Source organism: Empidonax traillii, unplaced genomic scaffold, assembly GCF_003031625.1.
Source record: "Empidonax traillii isolate 1590-97213 ecotype Southwest subspecies unplaced genomic scaffold, ASM303162v1 scaffold240:size1935192, whole genome shotgun sequence".
Classification (NCBI taxonomy): Eukaryota; Metazoa; Chordata; class Aves; order Passeriformes; family Tyrannidae; genus Empidonax; species Empidonax traillii.
The window spans coordinates 1,078,433-1,090,055 of record NW_020955433.1 but is presented as its reverse complement, the minus strand read 5'-3'; the positions used below and the strand labels follow the sequence as shown (position 1 = coordinate 1,090,055).

General features: G+C 42.0%; 1 long non-coding RNA gene across 2 annotated transcripts; it reads left to right on the top strand.

Annotated features, from left to right (window-relative positions):
* Positions 1-417: 417 nt before the first annotated feature.
* On the top strand, positions 418-10,907 carry LOC114059760. 2 transcript variants are annotated; one of them, XR_003571728.1, is made up of 4 exons: positions 418-530; positions 3,753-3,842; positions 7,779-7,884; positions 8,523-10,907. It is a non-coding gene; the product is annotated as an uncharacterized LOC114059760 (long non-coding RNA). The 2 variants fall into 2 exon arrangements; XR_003571729.1 differs by lacking the exon at positions 418-530 and adding an exon at positions 1,037-1,152.
* Positions 10,908-11,623: the final 716 nt, after the last annotated feature.

The following is an 11,623-nucleotide window of genomic DNA, read 5'->3' as shown; positions in this document are numbered from 1 at the left end:
GATTAACGTGACTTGTAATCTCCTTCCTCCATGCCAGTTGCCAAAGTGTGCCTCCTCAGTTTTCCAGGTTGCAGAGAACAGGCAGATATTCATGACAGTTTACCAGGTGCAGAATTTCGCCACAGATTGAGAAAAAGTGTTGGAAGGCAAAAGGAACTGTGCCTGTATCACTCCTGACAGATGCCAGTCTAACTAGTTCTTAGAGACTCGATGGAGACTCCACCAGTGCTGCAGGCAACCTGTTCCAATGCATCCTTGTCCTTCCCATTGGAAATCTTTTCTTTATGCAGATGGGCTATGTTCCTTATCTGCCTGTTCAGCCACATAAAGGTGGAGTGGCATGTTGCATCACTACTGGTGACTTGTGGAGTGTTCAAAAGACAGTCCCCACCTCTCTGAGTCTTTCTCTAGGTCTTCCTCTGGGTCAGGGTGGGGACGGTGAGAGGAATACTTCGATAAAGCCTGGAGTGCAAATTCAAATGGCTGAAATGCATGTGCTGCCCAGGATGAACAACAGAGACGTCAGAGAAGTGAGCAAATGCAGGCATGAACTTTCACAACTTGTGTAAGCATTGTAGGCTTGTATCTTAATTTTGTGCTGGGATTTGTAATATCGTCGTCAAGGGAGGCTAATGCACTGAAGATGACTCTAATTTGTGTTTTATTCTTTAAAGAAACAGGATGTTTGAGTACTCAGGGATAAAATATTTTATGTTTAATCTGGACTGGCTCTTAGACAAATTTTGTTGGCTGAATTGTTATGCTAGTGCTGTGTTAACACTATGAAAATAGGCAGAGGATTTTTTTTTATTTGTAAGGAATAGGTAATATTCTGACCAAATTCCAGGCAATTAGCACTGCTTTTGAGCTCATTTTGCTTTTGCTCCTCCTGGCATACATCAGGCAAACAGTAGCTTGAGAAGAAAGACATGCTTGCAATTTGACACACACACATATAGCTTGCCAAGAGAGGTCACTGCATCATCCAGGGTGGATGCATTCACAAAGGCATGAGACAACACACTCAGAAGGCTAGTCAGAGGGGACCACTGCCTGCCACGCAGGGTTTGGATCTTACACAGGACTCTAAACCCCAGAAGTGAAGAAAACTCTGCACTCTCCCAATCACGGGAATGGCCTTAACATCATGAGGTATTTAATAAAAAAGGCTATGTTTCTTTTTTTTTTTTTTTTTTTTCTTGCATGCATAAGAGAGAAAGGCAGACAGTGTGTTGCCAGTTCTTTTAGACAGACAGAGAGTGATACCCTCTTCTGTAAGAACTCTCTCTGGTCTCCTGAGAGTAGGAAATTTCCAGCTGGCCCTCAGTCTTAATTTCTAATTAATTTATTCTAGATCCTACCAACCCACATCTGCACTCTTCTCTTGCTCAACAATTAGTTATGCAACCCAAGGAAAACACTATATTAATTCCTGAATTTACGAGCTCAGTTCTTGCAATGAAGTCTTCTTGCCTATCTCTGTCTCCCACCCCTGCTGGTCCTGGATTCCTCCTGGATTCCTTCCTCCTGGTAGGAAGGCAGTGCTGGAGATGCTTCACTTTGCTGCCACTGCTCACAGACCTGCTGCTGAGGGATGGAGAGTGAAGGGGGAAGAGAGTGCAGGATGACCCACTTTTCACTGACTGATATCCAGAACAAATCACCTCGCATGTCCTTCTGCATAACATGGATCAAAAGGCTTCCTTGCAGTTGTTCCTGTTTGAATTATTGATTTTCTTTGAGTAAACTAGCCAATTTTAATTAAATTATGCCCAGTGATGAAGAATCTACCCTCGGCTCCATATAAATTGTTCAAGCAGGTAATTTCTCTCTGCTGAAACCACATGCCTTATTTCTAAGGCAGATTGTCTAGACAGATGTGTGTGAGAGCCCACTTCCAAAACTTTGCTTCAAATACAGGTATTTATAAATTACGCCTGTATGAGCCTTTCCCTTTGCTCTACTGAAGAGCTCCAGCTTTTAGAAACTCTTGCTGTAAGTCCTCAGTTATTCTGTGAACTCTCTTCTGAAACCTCTACTCTTGTACAGGTGAGGCCAGGACACTTTTAAACTGAGACCAGTTACAGACTTTGTCCATAGCATTTAGAGTTCCCAGATTCACAAGACTCCTCTAGCCCTTTATTGAAGCAAACATTTTCTCCTGTTGGGTTATCTGCCCTGGCCTCCCTGCATACTCACTGCTTCTGAGGACTCCACTAACTTGAAAGATTTATCTTCTAATGAATGACTTTGCTTTTGGCTCTACTGAAGCTCATATCAAAAATTTGTTCCTTGGGTGCAGTTTGTCACATTGCTCCTACTCAGGGATGTGATTTCTGCATTACTGACTGCTCCATCATTTCATGTGACTTTGGGTCTGTCCCTGCTCACTGAGCTATGCAAGTACTTCACATCAGATAAAATACAAAATAGGAATAGAAACAAGGACCCTTCTATCCCACCTGGTGTGCCTACCTACACCAGTGGCCTGTAAGTTAATGTCAGCCCAGGGGACAATGTCATGTCTTCTTGTTCCTGGAAGAGATGAGGAGTATCCCTAGAGCTGTTCCTGTAGGGAACCTTTCTAAATAACTGCAAGAAACCTTCTCATCCTGCTATAACATAAACTGCAGAGCAACCTCCACCCCCATCTCCCCAGACCCACGCTGCAGCAGTGCAGGGGCCTTGTTTGGTGCCCAATGACGGATGAGGGTGGAGATAGCTCTTTGCTTTAGGGGATGCTCTCTGCACCTGTGGGTTATGCCACCGGTATTAGGCCCCAAAGCTGATAAAAGAGAACTGCTGGTTATTTTAGGATATTGGACTTCCCCGCAATTCACAGGAACCTGTCTGTGATGTTCTGCATGAAATTCAATGCTGAGGTGTATTCAGAGTGCATCGACTAGACTGAGCCCTTTGTGAGACCTTGGTGCTGGGTTTCCTAATCTGGGGATTCCACTCAGCTGTGAGCATGAAGTAGGTACTAATAGCTCAGTATGTGTTAGATGGTGGTGAGTGTGGGCTGCACAGAAGCCCAGGAATGCTGAGGTTTAATAGTGAGGTGCCACATGAGTTTGGGAAATATCAGGCTTGGCTGCAAGTGCCTCAAATAGTTTGAGCATCCCTCCTTCTTTTTTCCCCCCTCTATACACCTGTATCCTTTACTGGATCCAGCCATAGTGATTTTGTAGCCCTCGTGTATTGTTTCCATCCACACTAGGGTTCTACTTCTTCAGTTTTACCCCTATCCATTCCTCTTCAGCCTCTTTCAATCCCTTCCTTCAATCAACCTTTTCCCTCAGAGAGGTCCTACTATTTCAGATTTTTCTTTTCCAGAATTTAACTGGTTATGAACACAATAAGCCAGATTCTGATCTCATTTACTTCTGCAACCTTAATAGAGTTTTTCTGGACTTGTATTGATGCATATGAGAAGAGATCCTCTCCCATTTAATTTGGCCTACTGCATATTTGCTAAGTGCTAACTGTGTATTTGGCTCAGTACAGAATGCAGACAAAAAGGCTGATGCATAATAGAGAGCTGTTACCTCCCAGATGCTGCTGCCTGGGCTATTTGCACAGAGCACTGTAGTCATGGCTGTGTCTACTCCCACAGCACTCCTACACCAGCTCCGCAATTACTGAGATAATTTTTTCTTTAAATACTCTGCTAACTTCTAGGTGTCTTACTGACTTGTACGTAGTAAGATTTAAATGTCGACACGATGTTAATGTTTAACAATTGCCCACAGGAGCTTCTCACACCTTTTCCTTAGAAGATACAAAGAAGTACAACGCCTACCTGTTTCTAAAGCCCTGTCATCAGTTTGAAGCAGATTCAGGTAATATGTTGGACCTTTATCAGTTATTGTCACCTGTAGTAGCCCGTGGCACAGGACTGCCCTAAAACATGCTTTCTCTGGGAGCCTTCCAGATTTCTCCAATTGCAATCTCCCCACAAGCCAGAGAGAGCTTGTATTGTGCAAAACAAGAAATAGAAAAACAAAAACTAAGTGGATAAGAAATAGCCCAAGAGACCTAATTTCTGTTTTAATTCCAAAAATACACCAGGCCCCTGAAATTTCCCACACAGAGCTCCTTTCTCTGCAGAACAAAGAGGATATATTTTAAACAGTACTGTTAATGGAATTATAGGTTGCTACTGGATAATGGTCTGCTGTGGAGAGATAATTGTTGAGACAAAGCTGAGGTATTTATTGAGATAAACATTGAGGCAAAGCCAAGATGTTTATTTTCTAAGCACCAGACCTTAATGCAGACAAAATGTATAATACCATTAGCATTATTTCCAATGCGATGGAAGTCTGAACATGCCCCACCACAAACTCTTGTTAACTCGATGGTGTCAGAATTGGGCCTCAAATGAGAAATGCACCCAAGCAATCCAAGTGCCAATGCCAGATGGCAGCTCTGTTGACTGTATCAGGGGCAATGCCCAAGTGTTGCCCCTCTTGGCTGGTGTCTGCCCTTTTGTAGCCCAGGGACATGGCAGAAGTGCTTCCTGCAGACCTGGCTGCTCACAGATGAATCATCAAAAAGACTGGATTTCTTCGTTGTTGGTTCAATGAAAAACTAAAGCTAAACATTTTCTGATTCTTCAGCTTCATTTGAGGTAATAAAACCATGGGAGATACGACCAGCCTGTCACCAAATCATTATTTTACAGCTTTCAAACCCAATTTTACAGATACCTTTGAATAATTCATGCATGTTTGTCTCAGTGTTGGTGAAATATAGGCCCATAAAAGCACATGGGTGGCCTTAAGCAGAAGCAAGGCCTGATACCATGTGGTAACAGATCAGGACGGACTCTGTGATACACTCTGATGCTCTGTGCAGCTGCCCTTGAACATTTGTGTGTGGTGAAGCTCCCCAGTGACTTGCTGCATCTCACTTTCTGACTGTTTTGTGGGTTTCCTTCAGTAAACCAGGAACTGAGGGAGATGGTGATCCACAGGGCTTGCCCTAACGCAGCCTCAGGACACAGCCAGGTGACCTCTCAGGACTGTCATGGAGAGGTTTGCCAGACCAGCCCCGTGGGGTATATCCAGACTTACTGGGAGCTATGAATTCATCCTAATTGTTTTCAAAGCTCTTTACAACGTTTGCATATAAAAAGTTGGCAATCACAAAAATGCCAAGGGAACATAATGTGATTCATGCCTTTACAAGTGCTATGAGGTAAGTTGACCTGATTACAGAAGAGTGTATTTCTAGCTTTTCCCTCAGTTTTGGCAGACTCCCACAAGAGTTATAACTTTGATTTTAGTTCTTCACTGAAGAAATCTGACAGATAGATACTAATTATTATTATTGTTAGTACTTGTGTTTGATAAAGTTAAAAGTCTCCAACAAGATCAACAATAGTCACTATATTCTCATATGCACAACAACTGTGTTAGACTAGCTACAGTTGTCAAAGAAAACTGGTTGGAGGGATATGATGTACAAGCAAACACCTTGAGAGTTCACAAGTTTGAGGTTATTCTTATGATTTTGTCATTAAACTACTTCTATTAACTATTCATATACTGAAAGAACAAATTCACAAGAAATATAGCATAAAAATAAAAGTTGTATGGGAATTTCTGGTAGTTACCAGAGTTTGAGACCTTATGACTGCTTATACTGTGTTATCTCCCAAGTCATCTATGCCTGTCATGCATTTGACAATACATGTTTTGTCAAGTCAAACAGGCTTCCTTAGAAAGAAAGAGGTGACATTATTATTGCCCAAGTAGGATTGTCTGTGTTTAACGCTGAGGTAGTCAAAGCTCTTTAAGTATCTTACGAAATACGATTCACATGATGTTTTTCAGAAATTAGCATTAACTTGTTTATATGAGTAAATGCATTTACAAGTGAAGACATAAAGCCAAGTTGATTTGCTTCTGAAAAATCTCAGGATTGTTTTGCTGTCAACTGCATCAATGAATTCCAGTAGATCTGAAAAGGAAAGCTGTAATTACTGGATTACTTGTTGCTATAATATTCAATATTATGGTAATGAGGGAAGAATTAAACATGGTATTGGACTGAGGAACCCCTGCCTTCTAGACTCAAATTCATAGAGCCTTTAATTGGGTATTTAGCAGAAGGCAGCTGGATGTGTATTGGGCCACTTAAGTTGTCTGACAACATTTTGTCTAATCCTTTCAGCTTCCATACCTTAAAAAGTATCTGTGAGTCTTGCCCTCTACTCCTGAGCTTCACAGATGGGAAAAACAAGAGTAAAACCAGTTGTCATTTTGGTATGATCAATGTACTCTAATATAAATTGTTTTGATCTGTCAGTGTTATAAAAACTGTGCTTCACGCAGGACGAATGTGAAGATATCTTTTTCAGTCCTTCCTCAGACAACACTGATTTTTCTCATGGATAGCTGAAGGTGAACAACAGAAGTGACGCTCTAGCTGGAAGTCTCTAGAAGGGGCAGCACTTTTCTCTTTCAAAGGTTTGTAGAGTTAAAGGATATTTGCATATACTCATTGGCCTCTGTTCGCACATTCACCCTGATCTTCCACTCGGCCTCCACAGTGTGCTTTGCAGCAGTGGTGGGTGTACATGCTGTGATGTGCCCAACAGCCACCCTGCTGGGGGTGGGCCTTCCATAGCAGTCTCTTTTGGTGGGATACCAGCCAGCGCATTTCTTTTTATTATTGTTAGAAATACAAGGTCAAATGAAGTTGGAATGAACTTCTGTGGTTTGTGGTGGTCTTTGGCTTATGGGAAAGTTCATTCCACAGATTCAGAGCTCTAAAAAAGTTCTAACGGCAGGCCAAAATATTTTTTCCTTACCACAGTGATTTCTGTATCTCAGAGGACTGTGTCTGAGAGCACTGAGGCTGATCATAGTCTTTACTTTGCAACTTTTTGTGGTCTTTTGTAGTGGCCATGAAGGGCCTCAAAGATAAAAAGGCTTAACTATGCTTGAAATGCCATGAATGACCAGGGCAGAGAGTAGGGGACAGGTCAGGTTAATTCATAGCCACCTGTGTTCTTCTACAATCTTCTGTAATATCCGGACTTTGGTATCATGACGTGGGGTGAAGAAGATCACCTCCCCAAACCCCAGTCATGGAAGGTGTCAGGTGGAGTTTTCCCATAGGGAGAGAGTCTGTCAAATGCTCCCTGCAGAAACTGTGAATATTGTCAGTCAGGAGTTCAGAGCTGTTACCAGATTAAAGACTGACTTTAGCCAGTAGTGCGTTCGTACTGTGCTGCAGAGGGGCTACAAACTCTTCAAAAATATTTTCCTCCATTTATCAGAAACTTCTTTTTTTACTGCAAGTGAACTTCAGACATCTGTTCTCATACGCACAGAGACTCCTGATGTCAGAGCTGAGGTCAATAGGCATTTTGGTGATGATTTTAACAAGTGTATGCTCTAGTACCCTTTGCATATGCTATTGGGCTGCTTCTTCATGAAGACATGAATACAATGTTTGATGGGTTTGAAAAAAGAGTATTAATTATGAGAAACACTGAGCCCAGCCCAAACATCAAAAGGACTTATAGGTGCTGACCTTCCCATTGGAGGTTTGCTTGATGAAACCAGTGGTCTGTGCTGTATTATACATGACCATATTCTTTGTCCGTAACTTCTGCTGGTTTGCATAGATGTAACAGACCTGAAATCATTATGGTTCCTATATTTTCACACATTCCTCATTACAAAATGCATGCTTCTATTAAAAAAAAAAAATCTATACTGGAGTTGTTTCGTTATTTGCATGTTTTGCTCTGGTGATCATAGAATGAGGAAGATGCTTCAGTTCAAGGAGAGGGAATGGAAAGAAGGACAGATTAGAAGTTACAAGAGTTGAAGGAAATTCTGTCACATCTTTGTCTTCAAGCAGAAGGTAATTCATTAATGTTTACTAGAAGAATTCATAACAGATTTGAATGAACTTTCACAATCTTGACAATATCAGTATTTACCAAGCAGAGGGGCAGTCCCCATTTCTATCAAATTTAAGTCTATTGACAGTACTCTCTGTGTTTCTCACTTACCTGTTGTGAAAATTTGGGGCACAAAACTTTTTGCTCTGTGTCTCTTAGGGGTTTGAAAAATCACAGAATTAAACAATTAACAAAAGTAACTCCAAAATGACTCTGAGTTGTGGAAAGGTCTCAAGACTCCTCTCCACCTCATGTTTGAGCCCATTCTCCTGAGTTGCTGCTCAAGCTCTGAAGGCAATAGGAGTCTGAAATGAAGGGACTCTTTTTAGAAAATGCAATGTATTGTAAATAGTGCTCTGCATTGTTGACACTCTTCTAAGCACTATCAGGGGCAATGATTTGGACTCATTTATCTCTCTTTAAATGAAATTATTGGTAGCATTAGCTGGTGAATTTTCTAAGTAACATCAATTGGTGAAAATGACAACATTCCAGAAGGGTTATTTAAAATATAGTGTATTGTGTAATTATTTTTATTTGTCTGTTGCACAATCCATTTGCTGATACTTGTTTCTCTCCCTCCCTCTCTCTCCCCTAGGCTATCAAACAAAGCTGCCCAGCCTTACACTCATCCATCATCCTCGAGTTATTAAGAGAATAGCTGCAGAACATTTACAAGTGGATGGGATGGATTGCTGGCTGCTTTTCAAGAACAGTCAGTGCTACAAAAACTTTGCAAGATGGAGAATTTTCTCATATTTCCTGTTACTTGCTCTGCTAAGACCTGCTAGAAGGAATGGTTTCTTGAATTTTGGGGTGACTAATCTAGGTTGATGCTAAAACTGTTAATTATTCATATCTAATATCAGATTATAATTTTATCAGAGTAAAATATTTATTTTTTTGGTAACTGTTTCTTAAAAAGGCTTTGGGATACACTGGAGGCAAGGAAGGGGTCAGGATCCTTGCAGATGTCTGAGGGCTAGTATTATATGACTTTCTCAAGGTTAGGCTTAAAAAAATCAATGCATGAAAGCAGAGGTTAAGAGATTGCAAGTGTCTCACATGAGAAGTGTAACAAAATGAAGGTAAAATAGATCATAACTGCATGAGTTTTTCTCGGTGAATAAAAGACAGAGGTTGGGATCGAGTGGAGTTGCCATAAGAATCTGATCAGCAATTTAGGTTGTGCACAAAGACATCTAAGCTCCTGCAGTACTCTTTACTCCCTCAGCTTGAAATGCAGGGAAACATAGTGCAGAGGTTCCACGCAGGCCTGCACTGAACCAGACAGAGTGTAGCCCAGAGTGCTGTGCCAGCTGAACATGATTATTCTGCCTTGCAGTCCCACTTGACATATCCACACAGTACTTTGCTGTGCTGTGTGACTTGCCAAATCAGCTCAGTGCTAGCTTGGGGATCTCTGCATTATGTTCTTTGCAATTTAAATGTACCCTTGGAAATTAAACTAATTTGTTTGACTTCTAGAAGGGTAGGAGTTGCTTCCTGACTGGCCAGCATTGCTCTAATTAGGTGGGACTATCAGAAGACCAAAGCATGTCAGTCTGTACAGCGACTTTGCAGACAACAGTATCTTGGCAGTCACTGAAAAGCTGCTCCATTCGAGCATCCTACAGTCTGCTCAGTGAAAAGCTCTAGGTTCTTCTTTGCTGGTTTAGATACTTACAAATCCAGAGATCAGCAAAGAATCAGAGTCAAGAATTTGTTCCCAAGAGAGAGCAGCCAGATGTCTGGAGCTGCCATTGGACACAGGACAAAGTGGGGAGAGGTTCTGGAGTCCAGAGGACCAGCCATCAGTCAGCCTTAGTGGGAGGCAGAGAGTCAAACTATAGATAGCTCTTTTGTTGTGGAGCCTTTATCTCTGCCTTGCCTTTTTTTTGAGTAATCGGGCTCTGCCTTAGCAAGGTTGTTTGCTGATGGACACCACTATGCTGGTGGAGGCAGAAGAACTGAGAATGAGTCAGGACCATGAGATAATCCTGGCTGACCGCAGGGAACTGGAGCCTGGGAGAGTCATGGGACTCTGTGGCAGGAGACATGGAAACTGGGAGCCTGACTCTGTGAGAGGGAGCACCTGATGGGATCAGGAATATAATTTACACAGTTCTAATGACAAAATTTATGAATTTGCATTTTTAAATTTTTCTTTTCTGTGCCAGTTCAGAAATTGGCCACAAACTTTTGTTTATAGTCCACAGTAAATTTGGCATGTCAGAGAGCATTTAGCATCAGGAAAAGTAGCATAGTTACGCTACTAAAACATGACTAATTTTCAGCAACTCCACACTGGGAGTTGCTACTCAATAACAACACTGCTTGGTGACTCCACCCTGCTTGCACGGCAATTAGCTGGCTTTTGCCACTCTACTTCATATTGTGAAGGACCTCAGCAAAAACAGCACAGAGTAGTGTTAGGGAGTATTTACCAAAGTTGTTTGTGAAGAAATATCACTAATTGAGCCACAACATGAAACACAAAGGATAAATTTCAGTGATAAATTCTTCTACTCAGGAGGGAAGCTGAAGAAAAGCGATGGTTCCCCCCTGTACCTGCACTCTTGTCCCCCCTTTTGTCATTTTGTTTCATATTTTCCCTCTGAGTTTTGTTCCTACTGTATGTTGCTGTGATGAACATCACACTTGATACCACCCAGACTTAGCAACCCTCTGCCTTGCCATCTGACTCCCCTCCTCGCCTTCCTCTCAGTGACTTATATTTTCATCTAGAGATCCCATCTTATTAATTAAGATTCCCGCTGCTCCCCCCCCCCCCCGCTCCTTCCTAATGTGGCCTTCCACTCTAGCTCAACACTTAACAAAATCCCTGTTTACCAACCTGATATTTATTAAGCACATTTATCTTCCTCTTGTTTAAGTCTCCTCCAACGCTGGCCTTATCTTTTGCTTCATTATTTGGTTCTTCCATTACTCCCAGGCCATGAATTCCCTCAAAGCTTTCTTTGTCCTTTGTCCTTTTTCTGTGTTGTACCAACACCCTGAGTGCTGGTTGAAACCCTGTCTATAGTCTGAAGAACAATATGTCCACAAGAATCAGTGAATGTTCATGCAATTTCACCCTGATTTTGGGGACAGTCTCCAGTCTCCTGCTGGCATATCTGATGCAAAGGAAAGAAAAGTAGCAGTTGTCTACTTTCAAATCTCTTTTCTACATGTTGTTCTGGTTTATCCCTAAGCAAAACAATCCTGCCTTTTTCCTTACAATACTTAGAGAGGAGTCCCGAAGAGGAGATACGAGGACTGCCTGAAACAATCCCTCAGCCTTGGCCATATTGATCACCACCCTTGGTCTACTCTGGCCTGGAGAGGCCTGGAGACGCACCATCTATAACACTGCTGCTGCTTTTGTGAACACACGCAGGATCACTCTCGAGGAGAAAAGACAACGCAGAAAGAATCGCGTCTCGTCGATATCACCTGGGGAGTCTTTCTGCTGTACGTTCTGCAACCGGACTTGTCTATCTCGCATTGGCCTTTTTAACCATCTGCGCGCTTGTAGCAAGCGTGGGTAGAGCCCTTCTCAAATCTTCGTTTGCGAAGCCTAGCCATGATTACTTAGGAAGTAAACCTATGTTATATATTGGTTATTCTGCTCACTCTTTGATTCCTTGGGCAAATGATCTGCCCAGGCAGTCCAAGAAAAATCCTCCCCATTTAACC